The sequence below is a fragment of the Ostrea edulis genome, chromosome 8, assembly GCF_947568905.1.
Source record: "Ostrea edulis chromosome 8, xbOstEdul1.1, whole genome shotgun sequence".
Classification (NCBI taxonomy): domain Eukaryota; kingdom Metazoa; phylum Mollusca; class Bivalvia; order Ostreida; family Ostreidae; genus Ostrea; species Ostrea edulis.
The window spans coordinates 20,215,592-20,239,459 of NC_079171.1; the positions used below are offsets into that span (position 1 = coordinate 20,215,592).

General features: G+C 35.2%; 2 long non-coding RNA genes across 2 annotated transcripts; both read right to left on the reverse strand.

The window, feature by feature from the left end:
• Nucleotides 1-2,450: 2,450 nt before the first annotated feature.
• Nucleotides 2,451-3,488, reverse strand: LOC125661630 (uncharacterized). The gene is made up of 3 exons (XR_008797956.1): nt 3,160-3,488; nt 2,720-2,924; nt 2,451-2,603 (listed from the first exon to the last, which is right to left on the reverse strand). It is a non-coding gene; the product is annotated as an uncharacterized LOC125661630 (long non-coding RNA).
• Nucleotides 3,489-9,391: 5,903 nt separating this feature from the next.
• Nucleotides 9,392-13,592, reverse strand: LOC125655880 (uncharacterized). Its single transcript, XR_008797957.1, has 3 exons — nt 13,157-13,592; nt 12,142-12,291; nt 9,392-9,905 (listed from the first exon to the last, which is right to left on the reverse strand). It is a non-coding gene; the product is annotated as an uncharacterized LOC125655880 (long non-coding RNA).
• Between the last annotated feature and the right edge of the window lie 10,276 nt (nt 13,593-23,868).

The following is a 23,868-nucleotide window of genomic DNA, read 5'->3' on the forward strand; positions in this document are numbered from 1 at the left end:
TAAACCTTCAATTCTCCGACTAAACGGGGTTTTTTTTTCAGACACGCTTGGTTAAATTGATTCTGAGTTTCCGGAGAAGTTGAAAAGATGAAAACTTACAAACAGGTCGTAAATCAGACAGATGAACACGAATACAACGTTGGGAACCATAACTCACTTGAAATCCGGATACGGGTGCTAAAAGACTGCCCTTATCTGAGATAAGGGCAATAAAGATTACGCTCTCCTTAGCAGGTGGTCATTCAAACTGGTGTTTAGTAGACGCCATTGCACTCATTGACTCTCCTCTCCACAGTTGTCCTTGTCAGACTAAATGATCTGATTATCTTATACAGGACAACCGACATTTAAATACAAGTACAGACCATTGTTTATGACAATACAATGTAATTATACTGTTTATCATAATTTACGCAAATATAAATACATTACAACTAGGTATATTGATTTATAAACACAGAAAACAGTAAACTACACACATTTCAAAGAGATATAAAAAATAGTACAGAATTATGCGTTGTTCTTCAGAGTGGAGGGGTTTAAAATTCATTGCTATGCATGGTGCTTTTAATGTAACATTAAACATAGTATCAGGATTTTAGTTTCCGGATACTAGGCCTTCACTATTTACAACCTTATGACAATTTGTTGTCAGTCGTCTGCCAATGATGATAAGTACTCCTTTGCGAAATATGCTTTGGCATAATTTATCGCTTCTTCTATCTAATTACCTATTAAATCAGGTATACCTATTCGAATTTGACTACTGCTTAACTATCTAGAAAGGTAATACATAAGACATACTGTACTTCATTCCAAGAGCAGAACACGGTACAAGACAATACACAGGAAGAGAAGTCTAAAAATACAATAAGAGAGAGAAGAGTATGCATAAAACGTGTAAAGTGAGGACTACTTTTAACCTTTTGACCCGCGTTGTGAGGACGGAAGTGTACTATCATGGTGAGGACATAAAACACTATGTCCTTAATGTCACGTCCCCCTAAACGTGACCCACATAACGTGAAAGATTTAGGTACTAGATATTTGATTGGTGGAGACACGTCTCTTCTGATATTCTCTCTCTTGAAAAACATTTTTTCCAGAATTCCAGATAGGGTATCAAATTTAGACTATGTGTTTAGCTTTACAATAATATATCAGTGTCTCCGAAACATAGTAAGGACATCCTCACTAAACATGTTTCGTCAGCGAGAGAGAAAGAAAGAGAATGAGAGAGAGAAAGAGAAATGCATAACTTTTCTATGTATGCAAAGAAACAGTTGCCTGTACGTAGATGTGTGTAATTAACAGAGTGTTGTAATTGTTTGTTTCGCTGGCATACTGTTAGATATGTTACATGGTTCTATACATAAAAAGCGATCCAGAGTTTTAACAACAAATAAATATTGAAAATATAGAATAACTCTTAATTAATCATTTTTATGCCTATCTGAATTCAGAAAAAAGAACTAGATTTTAACCTACATATTGTAATTTGGATGCCGCGCTTGTCATTGATATCTTAATGTGTCTTCATGACATCGACATTAAGGAGAGATGTCCATCTAAGTCATATATAAATTTTAACATACACATCTTTGACACTTCAATTACAACCGTGGATTTACTGCTTAATAAGACTGATCCAGTGAGATGCGTGTTCACATTAGGCAGATTCCATGTCCGTTTTAAACAATTTAACGAGGATTGCATCACAAACTGTATGTACGGACAGACAGCTGTAATACGTCATATTCTACTAGTAGAGACCAAAAAAAAAAAAACCAAATAAAAAAACCTGTGAAGTGTGTGACAATGTATGTACTTAACAGGCCACAATTTTAATTTTACATTGTCCATCGTCATGGAGATGACAAATGTCTTGTTAGTTACATCAAACATTCAACAGATTTTAAACAGACATGAGGTCCTATTTTTAGGTAAAGAATGACAAGTGTGGTTTTTGTTTTTAAAAAACACAATTATACATTGTCTTCGTGTCGAGGCCTCGGATTTTACAACACATTAATTGATTAATAATGATAAATTCAAGGGGATAAAAGAAAGATTATATTTAATAGAGATGCATTATACATTTTCACGCTCTCCAGAACGTGAAACGATCAATTCAGACAACTCTCCAGTATAAATTTAAATAATCATTTTCAAAAGTTTTTATATAATCTAATTCTTAGATTGTTTGCAGAAAATTATGACGTGTTTTAAAGCACTATGCATACTAACCAATTCTTATTAATTGTCAAAAACATGCACACTCATACAGTGAAACTATTTTTATGCACGCAGTTTTATTTGTGATGCGGTCGATATTTTTCACCCCAAAAGCCCGTTGCGTTGATGCATTGTGACGTCATCAGTTTCAGTGAGACATGATAAGGTCTCAAACTACCAGGAAATGGAGGAAAATTCGCTTTCAGGAGTCCATGTTTTGATTTTTATATTTTATTACCTTGGCAACCAATTTTCAAAAATGATGTATATGGTTCTTGAAAGTACACATGTGAAAGATTTTAAAAGGTCCATCATGACATCTGAAGCTAGCCTGGAAATGGGTTGAGATACACTCAGGCACCGCCACCCTGGAAGTAAAAAATCAACAAAAATGAGGAAAATATACCCATTTTCAACCTCTCGTGATTAAAAAAAACCAATCCTAGTATAATGACAGATTTCAACTTTCAGCAAAAATCTTAACCTTTCCAAAAAAGGCCAAATTTGCAATAGGGTCCTTGATTCCTTTTCGATATATTTTACATCAAAGATGCAGCATGCTCTTTTCAACTTTCCGTTTAAAGTGAAAGTAGAATTGCCCGCCTAGAAGTCAAACTCTCATACATCTCACAGTCACAGTTTCCAATTCCCCAAAAAAGGCACTTGATCAATGTAGGATGGTCACCTCCCTATATTGATACAGATATCAACAAAAAATTAAACTATTTAAATTCTATAAAATACGTTTAACATATTTACATTTTAACCGTGGTCACTGTCACTTAAGCTTCGTATTGGCTATTCGCCAGGTATATTGAGACCATATGGATTTAGATGATCCGGAATGCCGGATCACACTCTGTCAATTTTACTGTACTAAAAACACAGATAATTGATGGGTATATAATAACTACATTTACAAACCTCAAGCATGTTACCCACAGGACAAGAACAATCTTTATTGTCCGTTATTGTGTATTTGTTTTTCATGTAGTCAGTCGTTCAAATGCCTAATGGGTTAGAAAGTTTCAAAACTGTAGTTATCTGAGAAAAACACAACTGATCTATCCTTCATAGAATGCAGCTAGATGGAATTTTTAAATAAGACTAAAATAAATACGAGGATGGCAAATTGTATGGTGTCTGGATAGGGCTGCGCGTTAGTCACAACACGCCGTCACGCCAACAAGCAACGCACCTTCGCGCTTTCACGCTAACAAGCAACGTGCTTTCGCACCAACATGCAACGCGCCTTCGCGCCGTCACACCAACAAGCTTCGCGCCCAAACTTCCACCAGAGTTCGTTTGCTCACAGTGACGTAATGAGGCCTCGACGGGGAGTTTGGCTTCGCGCCGACAAGCAACGTACTGTCACGCTAACGCAACTTTCGGGGTGAAGGCGCGTTGCTTGTTGGCGTGAGAGCGCGAAGGCGCGTTGCTTGTTGGCGTGACGGCGTGTTGTGGCTAACGCGCAGTCACGCTTTTGCAATTGGCCCTATCCGGACAAATGGGTAAAATATTTCAAATTCTGCACAGAACACTGGAGTATTAGCAAATTCCACACTTCGAATATGTAACAGAATCTTCGAGAAGTCTTCCTAATAGCAATTTATCAATACATTCTTTCAAACTGTCCGTATATAGTGAAATTGAAGATGTGGTAATTCTAGGACTTTCAAAGGGGCATATTCGATTGAAAGTTTACGCTCATTTGGCTGAAAACCACTTTCACCAAGTTACATTTAGTTAGGTATAGTTACATGTACGTCGTTTGACAGCCAGGGGGCGCATGACATCACTTTTTGTGTTGCGTTATCTGATTAGCCCTTCAATCTTCCGACAACCTCGTCCCTTTTCTCGGCAATGAACGAAAATATACGAATTTGTCAAAAGCGCGTGTTTTTAAAAAAAAAGAAATGTTAACCCAGATGAATGAGATTATATCATCGTAAAAAGCTAGTTTTGATAATAACTTTATAAAATTAATTATTTGAGGATGATAATCAATCGAAATCGATTAAGCTGAAATGCAGCTAAAACGCCAGCCAACCACGTGTATGTAGACACGCTATTCACACTTCCGGTGCCTGTGATCGTCATGCGTGAGCTTGATCCCGTCGTCACAGTGACACGTAAGCCTTTCCAATCCCACATTCATGATTCCGTGGCAAGCACACTAAATATTCAGCGTTAGACTAAAAAACGCGGGATTTGATGTGATAGGTAGAAACTGGTTTCCCAGTACTTCTTACAAGCGAAGATATGTTTATTCACAACAAACAAACGCAGATCGATGTCCGCGACCCCCTCGTCCCGTTTTAGGTGTTCAATACTAAGTGCCTTACATCTCCATCCTAGAAAAAATAACTGGATCCACGCATGTACAACCACATCTGCTGGCGCCCATCATGAATGAAAACATTAGTATTGCATTCTATTTATAAAAGGACATTTCTTCACCGAGTCATTTAAACATTAACTTGGAAATTAATCAGGTCGATGAAAATACATATTGACCTCTGACGCAGACAAATTTGTCCACATTTTGTTTGGAGGCTTTCATACTCTAAAATGCCGCTACCTTCATTCTCCTTGATTGTCTAAATTACAATCAATTCAATAACTGTTTCTAGGGGATAAATCGTGTACATGTATGAAATATCGATGAATCTAAATTTATGAGATCCATCAGCCACTACACATTCACGCTCTTAGTTTTATAACTGTTACGTGAAATAGATTGATGGATACAATTTACATGCAATCAAACTTCTTAATGCTTTTATATATTTTTTGGAATCGACCCTGAACCACCTTCAAAATAGAGAGTTGGTAATGAAAGTTTTCCCTTCGTTGCTAGATAGCAGACTTGTATAGTTGATTATATAGCGGTATATGCACAGGATATTTGATTGATACCTTGTATAGGTCAAAAGAGCGAAGACGTTTTGTACGTGTAATAAATTATCGAATTATTTTCGTTTTCTCATTTTCTTTTCCTGACATTGTATGTTCTCTCTGGAGTAACCTACACGATAACCTCCTAACCTTAATCAATAAATCAAAGAATAGTGCGTTAACAGCATGGAAATAAATTCCATGTACTTAATCTTAAAGTCATTCATTAATTTTTCACTTGAGTGAGGAAAAGAAAACCTCTACTACACTAATGGGCAATCGCATTTCGAATTTACTTGAGTTACTAGAGAAATTACTGATCTTACTATCTTCTTTTCTCTCGGATCGAAACATCATCTATGAAACTGCATTAACCGGCCTGATTCGAGGTTGATAAGGTTTGAACGAAATATTTTCAACCAATAAGATTCGCTGTATCGTCATCAATCTAACAAAAATCCAAAAATGTTTTAGTGAATGATAATGCATTGATTTGATTAATTAAATATATTTACAATCAAACCATAACTTTATTAAAAGAGCATGTACAATGTATATCAATATTTAAATTTCCGATGGGTTTTTTTTGTTTTTTTTACCTTCGATATCTTAACCAATTGAAATGACAGCGATTTCCCCATGAATATGAACAATGTGCGTGTGAATCTTGATAGATATGCAACGACTAGTTTAACGGCTGCGAATATTCCGACAAAATTCAAAGCATGAATTTTAATTTGAAATATACATAACGGTATCAACAGCAACCTTGACGTCAGCATACTTCTGATGACGTGCTAACACGCTTCATGTCGTGTGCTGGCGTAAAGTTTAGCAGTTCATCTCCTCATGTATTTTCAAAAGTGAACTTTATTTCTTAATCATCATAGAATTTGATAAATTCAACAAAAAACAAAAACAAAAAAAAAAAGGTTACCTACCACAAAGCTCGCCTGTGAATGTGATTATAAATTAGTACGCCTATTCTAAAAAGAACTACAGATAAGTATATGACGTCACAAAGCCGGCTGTTACTTCAGCGTTCTGTGTGGCGAGGAAGTCAAGACCTGTGGTTAGCTTTTATGGCATATGCCTCGACGGTGAATCATTGGAATTCTATATTTTGAGTAAAGTAAAAATTCTTAGAAGCACTAGAAAATATTTTGTGAAAGGCATAAATCTCTGTAGGAAATAAAAAATGTTGAAACGTTTTGCCAGATGGACTGAGACGCGCTCACACGTGTGTTATATTGACGACAGACGGGGAAAAAACTCATTTACACTAAAACAAAAACATTGTTGACAGTCTAACGGACATAATCAATGATAGAAACCTGTGCTTAATAATTAAAGAAAACTTATTAAAACAAGATCGTTTTTATTCTAGCGGATGAAGCCAGTCTTTAAATTTTTTTTCCTAGTATTTCCGTATAAGCCTGTCAAGTTTCTGACTTTTTTTATCTGTAATAAGTTAATGCTGTTTAAGATTCATTGCTTTTAATACTAAATCATACGTGTAACCCGAGATCAGTTTTCCCTGATAGAAAAGCATGCGCTAACTCTGATTCTATCCCATGGATGCAAGTTAATTACAGTATTAATAGCTTAATAGCATAATAAAGCAAACGTGATTGACATGTTGCATATTACATATGCATCACACGTATAGTTTACATATTCTTTTTGAACCTAGACATTCCTATCAGGGCATATTTAACGAGAAGAAAAACAAGACTGAATAAAAGCTACAATTTTTTGCTTCATATTTACTTTTGCCTTCGATAACTTTACAAATTGTAATAATAGACATTTTCTCATGAATGCGCTAGCTGCCAGTATGAAAAATGCGCGTATGAATCTTGATAAATATATCGCGTCTATTTCAAAGGCTGGGAATTCCAACAGAAATGAAAGCAGATTGTGAATATGAACCGCAACACTTAACGCCCGCATACTTTGTGAAGTGCTTCATGAAGTATGCTGGCGTGAAGCATCATAGTTCATACCCTCATGAATTTTTTTAAAAAATGAAATTTATTTCTTGAATGTCCATGTACCAATAGACAAATGAAGACACATAGATCAACCAAGGGAAAACATTAATCTTCCTTAGCATAAAAAAGCTCAACCGCAGTTCATTCGCTATCAAATTACCAATATAGGCTCCTTCCATGAAAAATACAGGCCCGTGGGCCCTAAAGATCATCTGAGTATTGCACACTAATACGTTATATTTACAGAATATATATGAATGTTGATGGTGCAGTGAACGTAAACCCGGAGAATGAAGTGGGCTTCGGGCACTACCCATCATCTGGTAACAAGCCGCCTTTGTACTAAGTACAGGTGTAAAGTGGGAGGAACAAGAGGTGAAGATGCGCGGTTAGACGAGGCAGACATAGTGCAATACGCCCCCTAAGTCTACTCTATGGGGCTGTTGTTATAAACTTGATTGATGACTTGGCGATTTTACACACTGACTGACTTACTTTGACTTATATTCCTGTTGACTCCCGGTGGAGCATACAACAACACCACGCCAACGGACTCTGTTCTGGGTTTTCTCTTCAGCTGAGTCCACATCATTCCGGCTTCCTTCACGACTGTTTGGGCCGTCCCACTTTCCTTTTTCCTTGTGGGTTCCACTCTAGTGCCTGGCTTGTGACGTTGTCAGTTGGTTTGCGGAGCGTATGGCCTATCCAGCCCCATTTTACTGACTGGTCATAGGAATTTACCATTGGTCAAACATCTGTAGTTCAAGTAAGATGCACTGCTCCACCATCAGTCGTAGTGCTGTGTAAGAGATTTTAATCACAAAGTTATGGGCTGGAGTACTATACTAATGAAAGGTGAAGATAACGAACAGTGATAATCGCATAACTCCTCTAAGGAATACAAAATAGATAGTTGGGTAAACACGGACCCCTGGATATACCAGAGGTGGGATCAGGGCCCATATTTACTAAAGTTCGTAGACGTAAACGTAGCGTAAATCTAGACGTAGCTTACGTTTACGTGTGGGACGGTATTCACTAACAGTTGTAGACGTAGATTTACGTCAGAAATAAGCGTAACTCTACGTGTGCTATACTAGTACACGTAAGCTGATCGTAACTTTAAGAATAAACAAAGCAAATGGCGACTTGTCATTTTTATCGATAATTTCTTGCGTAAAGACCTTACAAATCCTCTAGATGCATATAAGCTGGTTAGTAATACACAAATTAATTGTATTTATTCAGATTATCGTTTTCTTCGAGATCATCTGCAATTGTGTGACAATTCTCTCAATTTTGAGCCCGATCTAATTTACCTTGTGGCGGATCTCAGTCTGATTTAAAATCAAACTTCTCACTTCGCTCGATATACGGACAGTCGCTGTCCGTATATCGAGCAAAATGCGAAATTTGATTTTAATCAGACTGGGTGGATCTAACCTTGCCTTTAGAAATAATTGGGAAGCTTTTTATTTTAGTCATGCAGGTTATTTAAAAAAGAATATTTGCCATTTATCTTATTATACAGGGTAGGTCTAGCATCTTTCAGGGAAATACATTTTTTTTAATTTTCCAAACATGGTAGAATTAATGTATATATATGCAATCAAACATGCAATGTTTTAGATTTGAAAAGAAGAGAGTCACTGTGTGTACAAGAATACATGGTGATTGACAGCTATAGAAAAACCATTTCTACTTATAGATATGTGATCTTTTCTTTGTGGTTATAAGCAAATATTGGTAGTCCAAATAACTATTTGTTACATTGTAACTTACACAACAGGGAAATGACTAAATAAATATTTCTTTAAAAAAAAAAAAGATATGCATTTCATTCCAAGAATACAATTTTGTGTAATTTGTTTCAGAGAGCAATTGTGATGCCTACTAGTGTAGTCATGTGTAGACTTTCAGTCTTTCAGAGTGCCATTTCCTTTAACTATAATCTTACAGGAGTCAAACCTTCATTGATAATGCATATATATGAATCTTTCTACCATTCATGATTTGTATGTAATTGACCTTTATATGTGATCAGCTAGGTAAAAGTCTTTGCAGTGTATATTACCAAACTCCAAGGATGATGCCTTCAACATACATATTATTTTGTTGAAGCCCATCCCCCCCCCCCCCCCCCTCCTCCAATTTACAAAAATCTCACTGATAAAAGTTCATTCTGAAGGCTTCTCACATTAAACCGACATATGTACTAATGCTCCTCTTTACAAATTTTAACCCACCAGACAACTTTGTTGACAAATATTTAAGATTTATTTATTATGTCATCTTTTTAATATCAAGATGTTAAAATCATTCTAGAAATGGAAGTAATACATGTACATGTCAATATCAATAACAACATGAAAATTCATCTAAAAAGTTATCTATTAACAAATATAATTACATGTACATAATTGTATGCATAACAATGCATGTACATGTACTTAATTTCTTAAACATGTATTGTAACAAATTTTATTTTGCTGAATATCAAACTTTTTTTTATTTTACTGTCAACTTTTAAATGTCCATATGATATAAATGAATAAATAAATATATAAGATGACATCAATGTAGCAGATGGACCATCAGCATGGATTGATCAGTGGGTAGAGTACCAGACTACGGGTCATGGGTTAGATTCTCAATCCTGCCATATATTTTTGAATCATTCCTCTGCTCGTCCTTTTACACAATCAAGGCAATGGAAGATGAACATTTCTCGGTTTCGCAAAAGATTTTTCAGGCCATTACAGCAATGTACCCATAGACCTAGAAAAATAATAGTATTACACTGATTTAAATAAACAACTGTCATTACACTGCAATCAAATTTCATAAGTCTTGAAAAATACATGCAACATAATTGTTAGTTAAATAAACTGTAAAATTGTGATAATACTGATTTTATTTACATTATATTTATCTACCGTACACCATATCTGGGAAAATATCATTAAGTATCACCTACAATTTCTAATTTTAATGATTTATAACCCAAGAGCCCATATTAAGAAAAAGATTTCAAATGACCCCAAGGTCAACTTTAGTATTTTTTCATTAACCATTCCCCTTGTAATGAAATTGGTTTCTTTCCAAACCAGAAAAAAATACTTTTTAACCAAGAATGGTAAGTTTCAGTTAAGGTCATTCACGTTTATAAATAAAAGATAAATTTTTGTGATATTTCAGGTACAATTCACTTGCATTCTATTTTCTTTCTACAAAATTCTCAGGTTTAATTAGTCTAGAGTTAACATATTTTGATAGTCCCTGGTTGTGGCAAGTAAAAATGTAAAATCAGCTGATATGTACTGCAGTAAGGTATATGAATGGGATTTTACTGTAGCAAAGAAGGTGAGAAAAATCTTTAGCAAAATTGAGTATTGAACCTGGTACCTTTGCACTAAGCTACTCAGGCTGACATATAATACATGGTAGTACAACATTATAAATTTAAAGGGGCATATTTGCTGTGAAAGTGATGGCAACCATTTTTATCTCTCAAAATCTCCCAATGACAAAGGAATATGTATTACTGACTAATAAAAATATTTCTTTAGTAAAATAAAAAAAACAAACAACAGAAACCTAACAAGAGGCCCACAGGCCTTATCGGTCACCTGAATACTAGTGGAAAAGTATCATTACTTCCATGGACTATGAAATCTAGAAAAAATTTCCTGTTCTAAATATCTAAGCTAATTATATTCTAATGTTCAGCAACAGTATAAAACAAGATGTGTTCTTAAAACTTCACATCCCTCAAAGTGCATACACTGATGAAAGGCTTTAAATAGGTGTATTCACATGAAAACATTAAAAGATATGACTAATTTGGACTCATCTTAAAGTCGTAACCCTGGGTTGTGAAATTCACCATTTTTTGTACATCCTTTTCTGCATTTATATTTTATACAGTACATGTATCAGCAAACTTACACATAAATACTATATACTAAGTTTGGCCCCACCCTGGGGTCAAAACCCTTACTCTGGGGGAAATCAAATTTACAATTTTGGTAAAAGACTACCTGCTCTATCCATTTAGTTTCAATTTAGTATCAATAGCATTAAAGAAGATGTAATTTAAGTGTTTTATACACATTAAAGAAGATGTAATTTAAGTGTTTTATACACATAAACACTATATAACAAGATTTGCCCCGCCCTGGGGTCAAAACCCCTACCTCGGGGATCATGAAATTTACAATTTTGGTAGAGGCCTGCCTGCTCTACATCACTATGCATTTAGTTTTTCTTATATATGTGTGTTTCTTGATAAGAAGATTTTTGAAAATTGGTCCCCCTTGTCCCAATGATGCTTCATACCAAATTTGAAAAGAATTGGACTGGTAGTTATTAAGAAGTTAAAAATGTTCAATTGTTAACGCACGACGAATGAAAACTAATTGCAATAGGTTCCTGAGTAAACTCAGGTGACCTAATAAAAGTACATTTGATAACCGCTTTTAGTGTAAAGAAATATATAAAGAAGAATTATTGGCTTGCAAGATAATAATTATTTAATCACCAAAATTACATATATTCATTTGCTTGCTTTGAGATTAAAAGGTGTTTCAAATAACTGAATACATGTGTTATTACTGATCAGAAATATATGATATAGAGCAATTTTTATAGAGTGTTGATTTAAAATTTTGGTGACAAAATTACAGCTATTATTTTGGAAATCATGCAAGAATTTTTAATATCGAGGAGATAAAAAATAATTTCAAAGAAACATAGTGTATGTCCTTAGATTGGTTAAATTTCTATTTGCCAAAAAGGTGAAGATATGCTTAGACAGACAGGTACAAAACTTGCAAAATGGACAAACTTTGATCATAAAAACTCATAAATGTATGTTCTTAAATCTTTGCCTAAGGATTTAATCATCAATGCATTACAAAAATCATTACATCATGTACCATAATTTGTTTTGGATTTTTTAAAACTTTGTAAGTACAGCAATGATTAAATGTGTACAAACAGTGGATATACTTACATCATATATATGTACTGTACATCTTGCATCCCAATCCTAACCCTGAGGCATCATGGACAATCTTTCAGGAGAGGGCATGAAGAGAAATGCATCTAAATCAAGGAATGCTGCTGTCTGATGGCAATTTATTTCTTGACCACCTTTATGACCCTTTGAAAAATAAAAGAGGTCAGCTAACTTGGATATCTAGTGCATGTTACATGTATATCACACCTAATATCTCCAATTAATATATAGTCAATGTTATTCTACATTAAATAAATTAACACTGACTTCACACAGTTGTACAACTGTATTTGAATGCGATTTTGTTTCACAATATTTTCTGAAAGTTTTGCACGTATGGATGTGCACAAGCAATATAATTGAAATGATGCTAAAAGAGACTGTAACTGTTCTCATCTGGTACCAAGTCCATTCATCCTATCTACCTGTTCACCCAGAGTATATATTGTTAAAACAATAACAATTTCATATTTTATAACCATGCAATAGAGGGGCACGTACAAATCACACATTTTAGAATTAGTGCCTGTATATATAATGTATATTTTAGATTCATTTTTCACCAATATTCTTGTTTTTCTTTTTGCGAAATGATGTGAAAGCATGTGCGTACTTGTGTACAGGTAGCTATGATACTGCTTTGATGTTGTCCCAGTCATGAAATTAAAAAAATGGGATAAATAATTTTGAATTTCAATTGTGGTATTGTCAAAAGTTTGAAGTAACAATGTACACAAATGAGCTTGTGTCTTAATGTGTTAATAGTGGGCACATATCAAATTGTAAATAACTAACACATATGTATATGTGCTCACTATTTAGAAATTAAGATCCAGGCATTATAGCAGCTACATAGGTTGAGAACAAAATGAATAAGGGACTGTGATTTTACCATGTGTGTCATGTACTGAATCCCCTTGAAGTCAATTTAACATTATTTAGGGGCCTAGTGACGAGTAGTCAGTGGTAAAACATTTAAGGTTATTACTACACAAACAACTTAACTTACTTGTCAGTCCATGCCGACTTCTTTTTGAACACCTACAGCATCGCAGATCCATGCACAAGTCAAATGCGTTAAATTTGATGAACCTTACATTTGGATTTGTAAACAACACTGAATAACGGTACAGTTGATCGACATGCCGTTGGCAGGCATACGTATACGTTGAAATTCGTTGCTTTTTCACAAAGTTCTGTGTTCTTTTTCGTCATAATGCGGCGGTAGCGCAGGGAATTCAAAGTAAATGAGCAAATTCACACTTTTTACGCTTCGAAGTGAAAATAGCCACTGCGCACGCGTACGTGCAATCGTACATCGTAAGTTACGTTTGCGGCTACGAACGGTTTTGTAAATACCAATTCACGAGTACGTAACTCTAATCTTAAGTCAGACGTAAATCCTACGTTTACGTCTACGTCTACGAACTTTAGTAAATATGGGTCCAGGTGTCTAGGAAGAGTAAGCATCCCCTGTCGACCGGTCACACCCGCCGTGATCCCTATATCATGATCAGGTACACGGAGTTATCCGTAGTCAAAATCAGTGTGCCACGAACGGTCTAACAATCGGTATGAAACACATCAGACAGCATTTGACCTAATGATAGGTTGTATTGGCAAACTAGATCGTTATAACTAATATAATTTTACGAATTACTTTGACAAATGCTGTTCTGTTCATGACAAATTTTATGCTTAGTATGAGCTTGTAATGTATCTCTATAACAAAACCACGGTCTTAATTAACCTTAAACTTTGAATTGGGCAAAACGACTTAGTACAATGTCATAATAGAATGTCTAGTCAAAAGCAATGTTTGTGCCATGTAAGAAATTCCAATGCACGTATATATCCAATACCAAGTTGTATCCATACTAGTGACCTTGACCTTTGTCAGATGACCTTGGTATATCATTAGTTTTGTGCAACCTTCTTCACTGATGTTATCATCCTACATTTAATCTGCATAAGATTCGTTTTTGCGTTCACACGGAGCTAATGCGAATTAAAGTTGCTGCGTATTAAGGTAGTTAGCTCCTCAGCTTTTGAGCAAAACTGTACAGGACGCTATAACTATTGACTGGATTAATACTGATCCCTTTGGTGGAAACATATTCCCATCTATTACTGAACCCTATCCAGTGATAAAAAGTGTGTCAATTCAAATTTTGAAAGGGTTTGGAAGGGATTATATTTTGTAGCGGAAAGATTGGTTAATCAAAATGATTTTACACGATTTTACAGTTTCTGTTTCATTCAATATATCTCCTATTTTTATACCCCTATATGTGTAATACAATTTTATAATTTATGATACAAGTAGTTGAGACTTGGAACTAGTTCAAATGTTGTAATTCATTAATTTGGTTGCATAATATATTTTTCCAAACAGAACATCGATTCTTTAAAAAGTCTCAATCAATCTACCTGATTTTTTGTCAATGATTTAAAAATTTGATCTATAACCTCCACTTTTTAAGTTTCATTTTAAAGCTTGAGACAAGACTTTGGAAATTAAGTGTAGAAATTAACATTACTCCCAATATTTCTTTTCAAATCTCAAATTCAATATCATGAAATTTTCTGTATATATTAAGTGCAAAAAGGTCATTATTTAATATTGTGTTGGTACCAACAAATCAAGTTTAAAAGAATAAATCTTGAGTAAATTTTAAGTGCACAAAGGTCATGTTTAAAATACCGTAGCCCAAAAACAAGCATTATGACCCGATTTTTTTTATTTTTACCCCCCCCCCCCTCCCTTTCAATGTAGAAATCAAAATATGTTAACGCTGCTCAGATTTAATGCGCATTAACTTACGTTTAATGCGGATTAATGCCTCGTTCACACGAAGAATTTAATTCGCATTAAAAATTTGATGCGCATCCGTGTGAACACGGCATTAATTCTTTGTGTGATAGAGGCATGGGCTTTTTTTATTATAAGATACAAGACGTTTTAACTAACACATAAACACATGTATTTTCCTACTACATGTACTCCAAATTCCCAAAATGTTCCATAGTAGAAATGCTTCAGAAATGAAGTGCAGAAAAATGATGGTTAATCGCGGATCGAGAATATTGGGGTCCATCCATGGCTCTTTTTCCTGGGTAGAGGAATTTTACTATTGAAACTACAAAAAATGTGGGGGTCTTAGTCTTATAGTAGCTGAATGTGACAACGGTTTGGTGAAAGTTAATTTGCAATGCTATTTCGGAAATACAGCTAAATTAAAGAAAAGAATTGATTGACAAAAACAGAAAAATCTCCTGGTTTTTTTTTTTTAAACAGAGACTTCATAGAATGACGTCAAGGCTGCAGGCCAGCGGATTTGCATTTTCATCAAGACATTCCTCGTTTTGATTATTTCAGTACATGTTGAATGGAGTCAGAAATAGTATGCAATTTAATTACATGTTTTCTCAAAGATATAAATCACAGGGAAAAGACGTGATGAGGATGTTCTGCATAATAAAACACATGTTAAAATTCCAGTGGAATCCATTAAACTCCGTAAAGGCAGTGTTAAACAACACTGAAACGTGGGGAGCAAATTATTCAAAACACGTCCACGATTTGTTAGGCGTCAGTTTCCTAATTATGCAAAAATAAATTTATTTCGTTCTATTGTAGATGTCTCTGCTAGACATATATTACTGATAATCAAACATGATTTCTATTATTATTCACCTCATCTGGTTTCTGAGCAATAAACCGCGAGGTGCAATAAGTGGTTTTACGCAAGCAAGAAGTAAAAGCAACTGCAAAAAACCACTAATATATACAGTTCTCACAAACGACAGGCTACTGACAAATATGTTACAGGGATTTCAACAGTGTCTTTTAAAGTCAGAATTTCACAATTTCTATGGACGTTCGAATCATCTAATTTGCAAATACAATGTCATTTCGTCGGATGCTTTTTGACCAGTTAAATTCTTTCACATGCTGCTTTTGACTACGGATTACTCCATGGCTCACGACTGGTGTGACCATTCGACAAACAATACTAACTCTTCGGGACGTGATCCCACACCTCTGGTATGCCCAGGGGTTCGTGTTTGTCTGACTCTACGTCTGGTATGTCCAGGGGTTCGTGTTTGTCTGATCCCACCTCTGGTATGTCCAGGGGTCCGTGTTTGTCTGACCCCACCTCTGGTATGTCCAGGGGTTCGTGTTTTTCCTTGGTTTAATTTGTATTCTTTGTATAGGATTTAAGAATCGTTATCACTTTTTCATTCAAGTAACTTACCATTCCGTTTATAAATCAATGCGTTTGTGATATACATGTACAAGTTTCAAACGCGAGTTGTCACGTTTCCATAGAAGAGAAACAAACTGTATGTAATGCTAGTTTAGAAAAATTATACATCTGTTATCTCGGACGTTTCTTTAATGTAAGTTTTCTTTTATTTCGGAAATACTTTAAAATTACATTTTTAAATCCGTACATTGATATTAGTATCATTATTTAAATGAATGACCATACATTACATGATGTCCTATTATTGTTTTAATTAAACATTTTAAATTTTAGAATATCTAAGTTTTGACAGTAGTAACTAGGAATCACTAACTTAATTCTACCAGATAACGGTACTCGTCTCATAGTGCACAAATAAATATCTTGTCATTTTTAGCCAGCGTTTAAATTCAATGTGTAAGTTGTGATTCGTTGTTCTAAATGTACAGAATGATTTGGAAGATTTCTTTAGAGCTTTTTTTTTTCTTTAACAATCTGTAAATTATTCCTTTAGGAGAATCAAACATATCACTGTTTCATTTCGGGTGACTGTGTGTGTGTGTGTTAAAATTGATCCGTCAAAACCTAGACATGAAGCTATCAATGGTCAAAATGTGTAGAACAGTTTGTTCTGGCCATTCTAATTATATTTTTATGACAATTGCACAAATATAACAAACCACATTTGTTTAAAAGAATTCATCGATAAATAAATGTAGTTCACATTATATAATAAAGAGATGCACAGACCTTATCGGTCACCTGAGTATTGGTTAAAAGTACCACTAAGGGCTATGAAATCGTGTTCTGCATATTTAAGCTTAATTCTTAATTAAAGAGTCTACTCAGGTGACCTAATAAAGTCGATATAGGTTCAGTAGTTTACAACCAAAACGTCACCATATGTACATGTAAATCTTCATGAATGGAGATAATATAACGAACTAACGCTTCATAGACCATACAATTTGGCGTAAATTGTTTTTCATTTATCCAAACTATGCTTATACAAAACTTAAGATACAAGTATTCAATCAAATAACAGTTCGAAAACCCTCATATTCCACGACCATAAAGTAAAATTGGTTTGATAACAGGTTCAACTTACAATTTATGTTTTCTGTATTTGATAGAACCCCACATATGGTCTTCACACGGTATTTTGATTTGGTTTTCCCGTGAACAAACACGATACCCATGGGCCACATCGCTGACCCGAGTCATCTTCGCACTGTCGTTTTTCAGCAGTTGTGATTTCTTAAAGATTTTTTTTTTTTATCATAATTCTTTATTCCCATGAAAATTTCCCCCTCATATTTTGGACACACAGCTAGCCCCAAAGAATCGCAACTGAATATGAATTCACATAACACAGAGATGTCTCAACGCCAATATGACTAACTAGATCTTGCTGTTCTGGATAAGACCAAGTCACAAAGTTATAAAGCATGGTATAATATGAGAGACCTTGCTTAAAGAAATTTATGTACCAAACATGAAAGCTCAGGAGATATTGAATAGGTTAGATTTTTATTCAAGGTAGATCAAACTCCAGGTCAAGACCACAAGGTCAAACGCCAATGCAAAACAAGACTTTGCCATAAGAATCTATATACAAAATGTGAAAGCCCTACCTTAAATAGTTCCAGATATATTTAACAGATTATGTTTTCTGAAAAGTATGTCAAACTCAGAGTTCAAGGTCACAAGGTCAAGGGATTTGATATAAAATGAAATCTTACCATAAGAAAATATACAAGAAATGAAAGATCTACTTTATATAGATCCAAGACATATTAAATAGGTCAGATTTATATTAAAAGTAGGTCAAACGTCCAGGTCAATTTCACAAGATCACACACCATTACATAATATGAAAGGTCTTGCCATAAAGAATGTGTATACAAAATATGAAAGCCTCAACTTAAATAGTTCAAGAGTCAATATCATTAAAGGTTTTTTCCTATATATATCATCTTCGCTAGACAAGGGTTTACGATCCGCTCCGCTCCTCTACAACCCTTGGCTGCGTTAGCACAATTTTTGTGTCAACAATTTCCTGCATATGATTGGATGCAGGCCAAGTCTCCTGCATCTAATTAGATAGCGTGTTACGATGCACCACGTGTAAGACTAAGGAATGTGTAAATAATTAGTTATTGCCTTCAAAACATTTCCATTTAATAAGATTTTCATAAGAGTCTCCATACAACATGGCGGTGTGTAGACAGCGCCTTGAGGTTTTGCCTGTGAGAAATTTTTTTCACATATAACATCGTGCAACTCGCTGGGCGCAGCCATTTTTATTTTAACAACACACAAAGCATAGTTGAAAAACACATTTTCATTGGTTGAACACGATGTAATCCAAACAGAGTTTGTTTTCTCCATCCGCTAAAAGACGCCACTCAAAACTATGAAAATCGTGCTAGCACAGCCAAGGGTTGTAGAGAAGCGGAGCGGATCGTAAACCCTTGGCTAGCGAAGATGATATATATCAGCATATAAAAAGATGTGGCCCATCCTATCCCTGGGAACTATGGTTTGAACAAACTTGAATCTATGCTATATTCGGAAGCTTTCATGTAAATTTTAAAATTTTCTGACTCAGTGGTTCTTGAGTAGATAGTTTTAAAAAATCCCCAATATTTCTGAATGTAAAACTTTGATCCCCTATTGTGGCATCACCTTACACCTGGGGAAAATGATTTGCACAAACTTGGATCTACATGTACTCTATATCAGGATGTTTTCATGTAAATTTTCAATTTTCAGGCCTAGTTGTTTTTGGGAGGAAGATTTTTAAAGATTTACCCTATATATTCGCATGTAAAACTTTGATCTCCTATTGTGGCCCCACCCAACCCCAGGGGTCATGATTTTAAGAAACTTGAATTTGAATTTTGTAAGGAAGCTTGCATGTAAGTTTCAATTTTTCTGGCTCAATGTGTCTGCAAAAAAGGATTTTTCAATGACACCACCCTATTTTTGAATTTTCGAAATCATCTCCCTTTGAATGGGGGCAACACCCTTCATTTGAACAAACTTCAATTCCCTTCATCCTAGGATGATTTGTACTAAGTTTGATGGAAATTGGCCCAGTCGTTCTAGAGAAGATGAGTATGTGAAAAGATACAGAGAGACGGACGGACAGACAAAGGTGATCAGAAAATCTCACTTGAGCTTTTAGCTCAGGTGAGCTAAAAATTTAAGATGATCTACATAAAAGATATTTCTGTACCCCTGTGACGTATGGAACTCTCGATTATGTAAATACGTCTTTTGTTCAAGAGCATTGAATTCTAAGTGCTATGAGCTGTTCATGATTGTTTGTATTGTGGATCTTAGGGCAAGGCAGGAATTATACCCGACATTTAATACACAGTTTAGAGATACTGAATTTTTTCTTATAAATTCTAGTTGATAAAGACCTGATACAGAAAGGTTCACAAAGACGTAAATACAGAAAGGTTGATAAAGACGTAAATACAGAAAGGTTGACAAATACGTAATACAGAAAGGTTGATAAAGACGTAATACAGAAAGGTTGATAAAGACGTAAATACAGAAAGGTTGATAAATACGCAAATACAGAAAGGTTGATAAAGACATAATACAGAAAGGTTGATAAAGACGCGAGTACAGAAAGGTTGATAAAGACGTAAATACAGAAAGGTTGATAAATACGCAAATACAGAAAGGTTGACAGAGACGTAAATACAGAAAGGTTGATAGAGACGCGAGTACAGAAAGGTTGATAGAGACATAAATACACAAAGGTTGATAAAGACATAAATACAGAAAGGTTGATAAAGACATAAATACAGAAAGGTTGATAAAGACGTAATACAGAAAGCTTGATAAAGACGTAAATACAGAAAGGTTGATAAAGACGTGAATATAGAAAGGTTGGCAGAAATCAATAACAATAAATACCCGGCACTTTGTTACAAAACTCAATACATTATACATGTATCCACTGGCTGTGGTACCATATTGTTTAGGGCGTTTCCTACGATTCTCTATTATAAGCCAAACGTCAAAAAGAAGACGTTTAACATGACTTTAGGTGACTGTTTCCTAAGCGCTCGTCACACCTTGACTGCTGAGGTGTTGACTCCACCCTCACTACTACGGCCTTGAGCGACATACAAACGTCAAAATTTGTTGTAATTACTCTACAGCTTATGAATGAAATTTCTCAAAACAACACATAAATATCCGGACGGTATCGAAAGCCGCCTTTCTGTGCCCAAAAAACTAATATGCACACCAGCTCCCAATTCATTGTATTTATACATGTAATGTTTCGTGTAAATTATAAACCCTTTGAAAGCCTTGTTGGATGTTAGGAAATGTCTTAAATGTGAAAGGCCTTAACAATCTTGTGAACAGTACATTTACAAATTCTTTTCAAATATACGTCATGTCCACAAGCCTGTAACTATTCTATAAATTCTTGGGTTTATTACAGCCTTTGAAGAACGGGATGAAAAGCAAATTTTATCTGTCCATTTGTAACTCCATCAAGATGTGGCGTCTGAGAGACTCCGGATTTTGCGAGTATGTTGCATTATAAAGATCCCTTTCACCTGAAGTATATGAAATGACACACAGGATTTTGAGCTGTTCGTATTGAACATCCATGGCGATTTTCTCTTTAACTGGAGCCGGTCAAGGTAGTTCTGTGGTAGAGTGTTCATTTCGTAAGCGGGAGATCGTGAGTTCCGAGTCCCGTCCTTGCCATGGCCGCGTCAAATGTAAGACGTTAAAAAGGTAGTGATTGCTCCTTCGCCAAACGTTCGGCATTTAGAAACGAGAATCACGGGTCTTCCATATATGACCTTAAAACGGATTCGCGGCATGCGTTGGCACGTTAAAGAGTCCTCACTGCTACGGCCCTGAGCGTTAAGCATCTAATAGGTCTAAATTTGTGGTACTTCACCTTCAGCTGGTGACGTCTCAATTTGAATGAAAAATTCTTGACGGGACGTCAAACAACCGTAACTTTCACTTCTAAATACCGGGCGCTCCGAGAAAGAACATTCACTACCTATGTATCTACGGCTAGTCGCGATGACAAGATCGAGAATCGAACCCGGGCCTCCCGTTGCGAAGCGATAATCGATTATTACCATAAGTATGATCACATAAATGAATTATCCCATGTACGATTTTAGACCAATACCTGAAGCCGTCTTCCTTGCCGTTTGACAGATACTGGAAAACGACGTCACTCGTGCTCACGTGGAAGTGGATTACAGACTTCATATACCATCAATAAATCAATAATACGATATCCCTCTCGTCCAATGAAAACGCACCATTTTGAACAATGGCGGGATATCCACCGTCTAAATCTACTCGCGTTATGCCGACTCTCTAGAAATTACCCATACTCCCCTTCTTACATTTTTATCTCGTATAGATGTACATTTTCTGTATATTACCCAGTGGATGAACTACAGCTTTATCCCAACACTCATTGGATAAAGGTTGTTATATGCAAGTCAAAAGTTTCCTCGCGCGAAGTTAAAGCAATATGGTTGACGAAGGAATGAAATTCGAAATTTAGTGTGATGTTGTATAATATATCGACTTTTGTTATATTAGTGGATATTAGGGATAGGACATGGGTTAATTTTCACAATCGATCATCGGTCGGTTGCTGCTTCCGATGCGATTTTACGGACTATAATCGGACATGTTTGATCATATCCCCCCCCCCCCCCCCCCCCCATTTACATATATGTATAATTATAATCATACATAAAATTATATTTGTTCAAGAGTTCATCACAATCTTTGTGCTTTATCCTTGCGTAAAATATTTCAAATGCAGCATGCATCTTGTATGATCCTCTTAAATTTACATCAAATATCCATATTCTCAATGATAATGTGCAAAGTGACAGCGTATCGAGAATTCCATCGTCATTGAAAACAAGTTTTATAACTTGCCTTGATGGTATATAGTGCACTAGTCGTACACTGCATATATAAATTGATAGGTAAAGATATGCACGTTTTGGTTCTTTGTGCTAGTTGGCATTGTAGAAGCGAAAACGGGCTAATTTAAGAATGCAATCTATAAAAAATGTATATACATCCGATGATCGATTATGGAAAAAATAATCGATCATCGAAATCGTTAGCTATCTTTCCTCTACAATCGATGTTTTCTGATTATCGGTATAACACTAGTGGATATTTCAATTTTTTGGCTTATTGAATATATACATCTTTTCAACTCGATAGATAAACAAACGTAAAATCACATTACATTGTATATAGTTTATGCATCCCCCATCATGAAAAGACGTATACGTAATATATGTATAATATGCATTTGTTAATTATGCATCCCCTTCCCATAAGGGGGGGGGGGGGGGGGCATAATGTTTTAGTGTGATTTCTTCTTCTCATACAAAGTTTTTAGTCCGGGCCATATCTTTTATGTCTTTTGACATAGGCCTTTGATGTTTGGTATACCATAATAAGACTGTCGCGTACCATTTTTGATGATCTTCTATGTAAAGGTCAAATAATAGAAATTTTTGGGCATTATTTTGTCCAAACCATAACTTTTTTGTCTTGATATAGGCCTTTCTTATTTGGTATGTGGGTATACCATGCTAAGACAGTGTGTCGCGTGTCATTTTCGATTACCTTTGACTTTTTATGTCAAGGTCAAATAATAGAATTTTTTGAGCATTTTTTTTTTTTTGTCCGGGCCATAACTTTTTGTCTTTTGTCATAAGCCTTTGATATTTGGTATGTGGGTATACCATGATAAGACAAGCGTGCCGTATGCCATTTTTGATGGCGTTTTACTTTGGCCTTTTATGTAAAGGTCAAAAATAGACTTTTGGGGTAATTTGTTTGGTCCGGACCACACATTATTTGTCTTTTGACATACACTGTAAGCCTTTGGTATTTGGTATGTTGGCGAGTTTAATTTACATGTACTATCATATGTTCACAACACTGTTTCTTGGTTGAAGCACATATTCATATCTATACGTGACTGTTATCACCAAAGAAAAAACTTTACTTTAAAGATGCATAATAAACTATGGAAAAAGAACATCAGTTTTAGTGTGCTAAAACAATTCTTCCTAGTTCCACTTGTTTCGATCAAGAAATAAATACAATGAAACAGCTATGCTGCTGAGGTTTGTTGTTGACAAAAACTGATAAATGTACAAACACTGATACATGTACAAACACTGATACATGTACAAACACTGATAAATGTACAAACACTGATACATGTACACTTATAAATGTACAAACACTGAGTAAACATCGCGACTTTGTAGTTATGCACACACCTGTCACCAATCGTCACTTCTCGGGCCTTTCCGGCAAGATCGTAAACTTCAATGTACTATTCCATTCACCAGTCTCTACATAGAGATTAATAGGGGATAGAGATGGATAGGCCATGTTCTGAGGATACACCAGATTC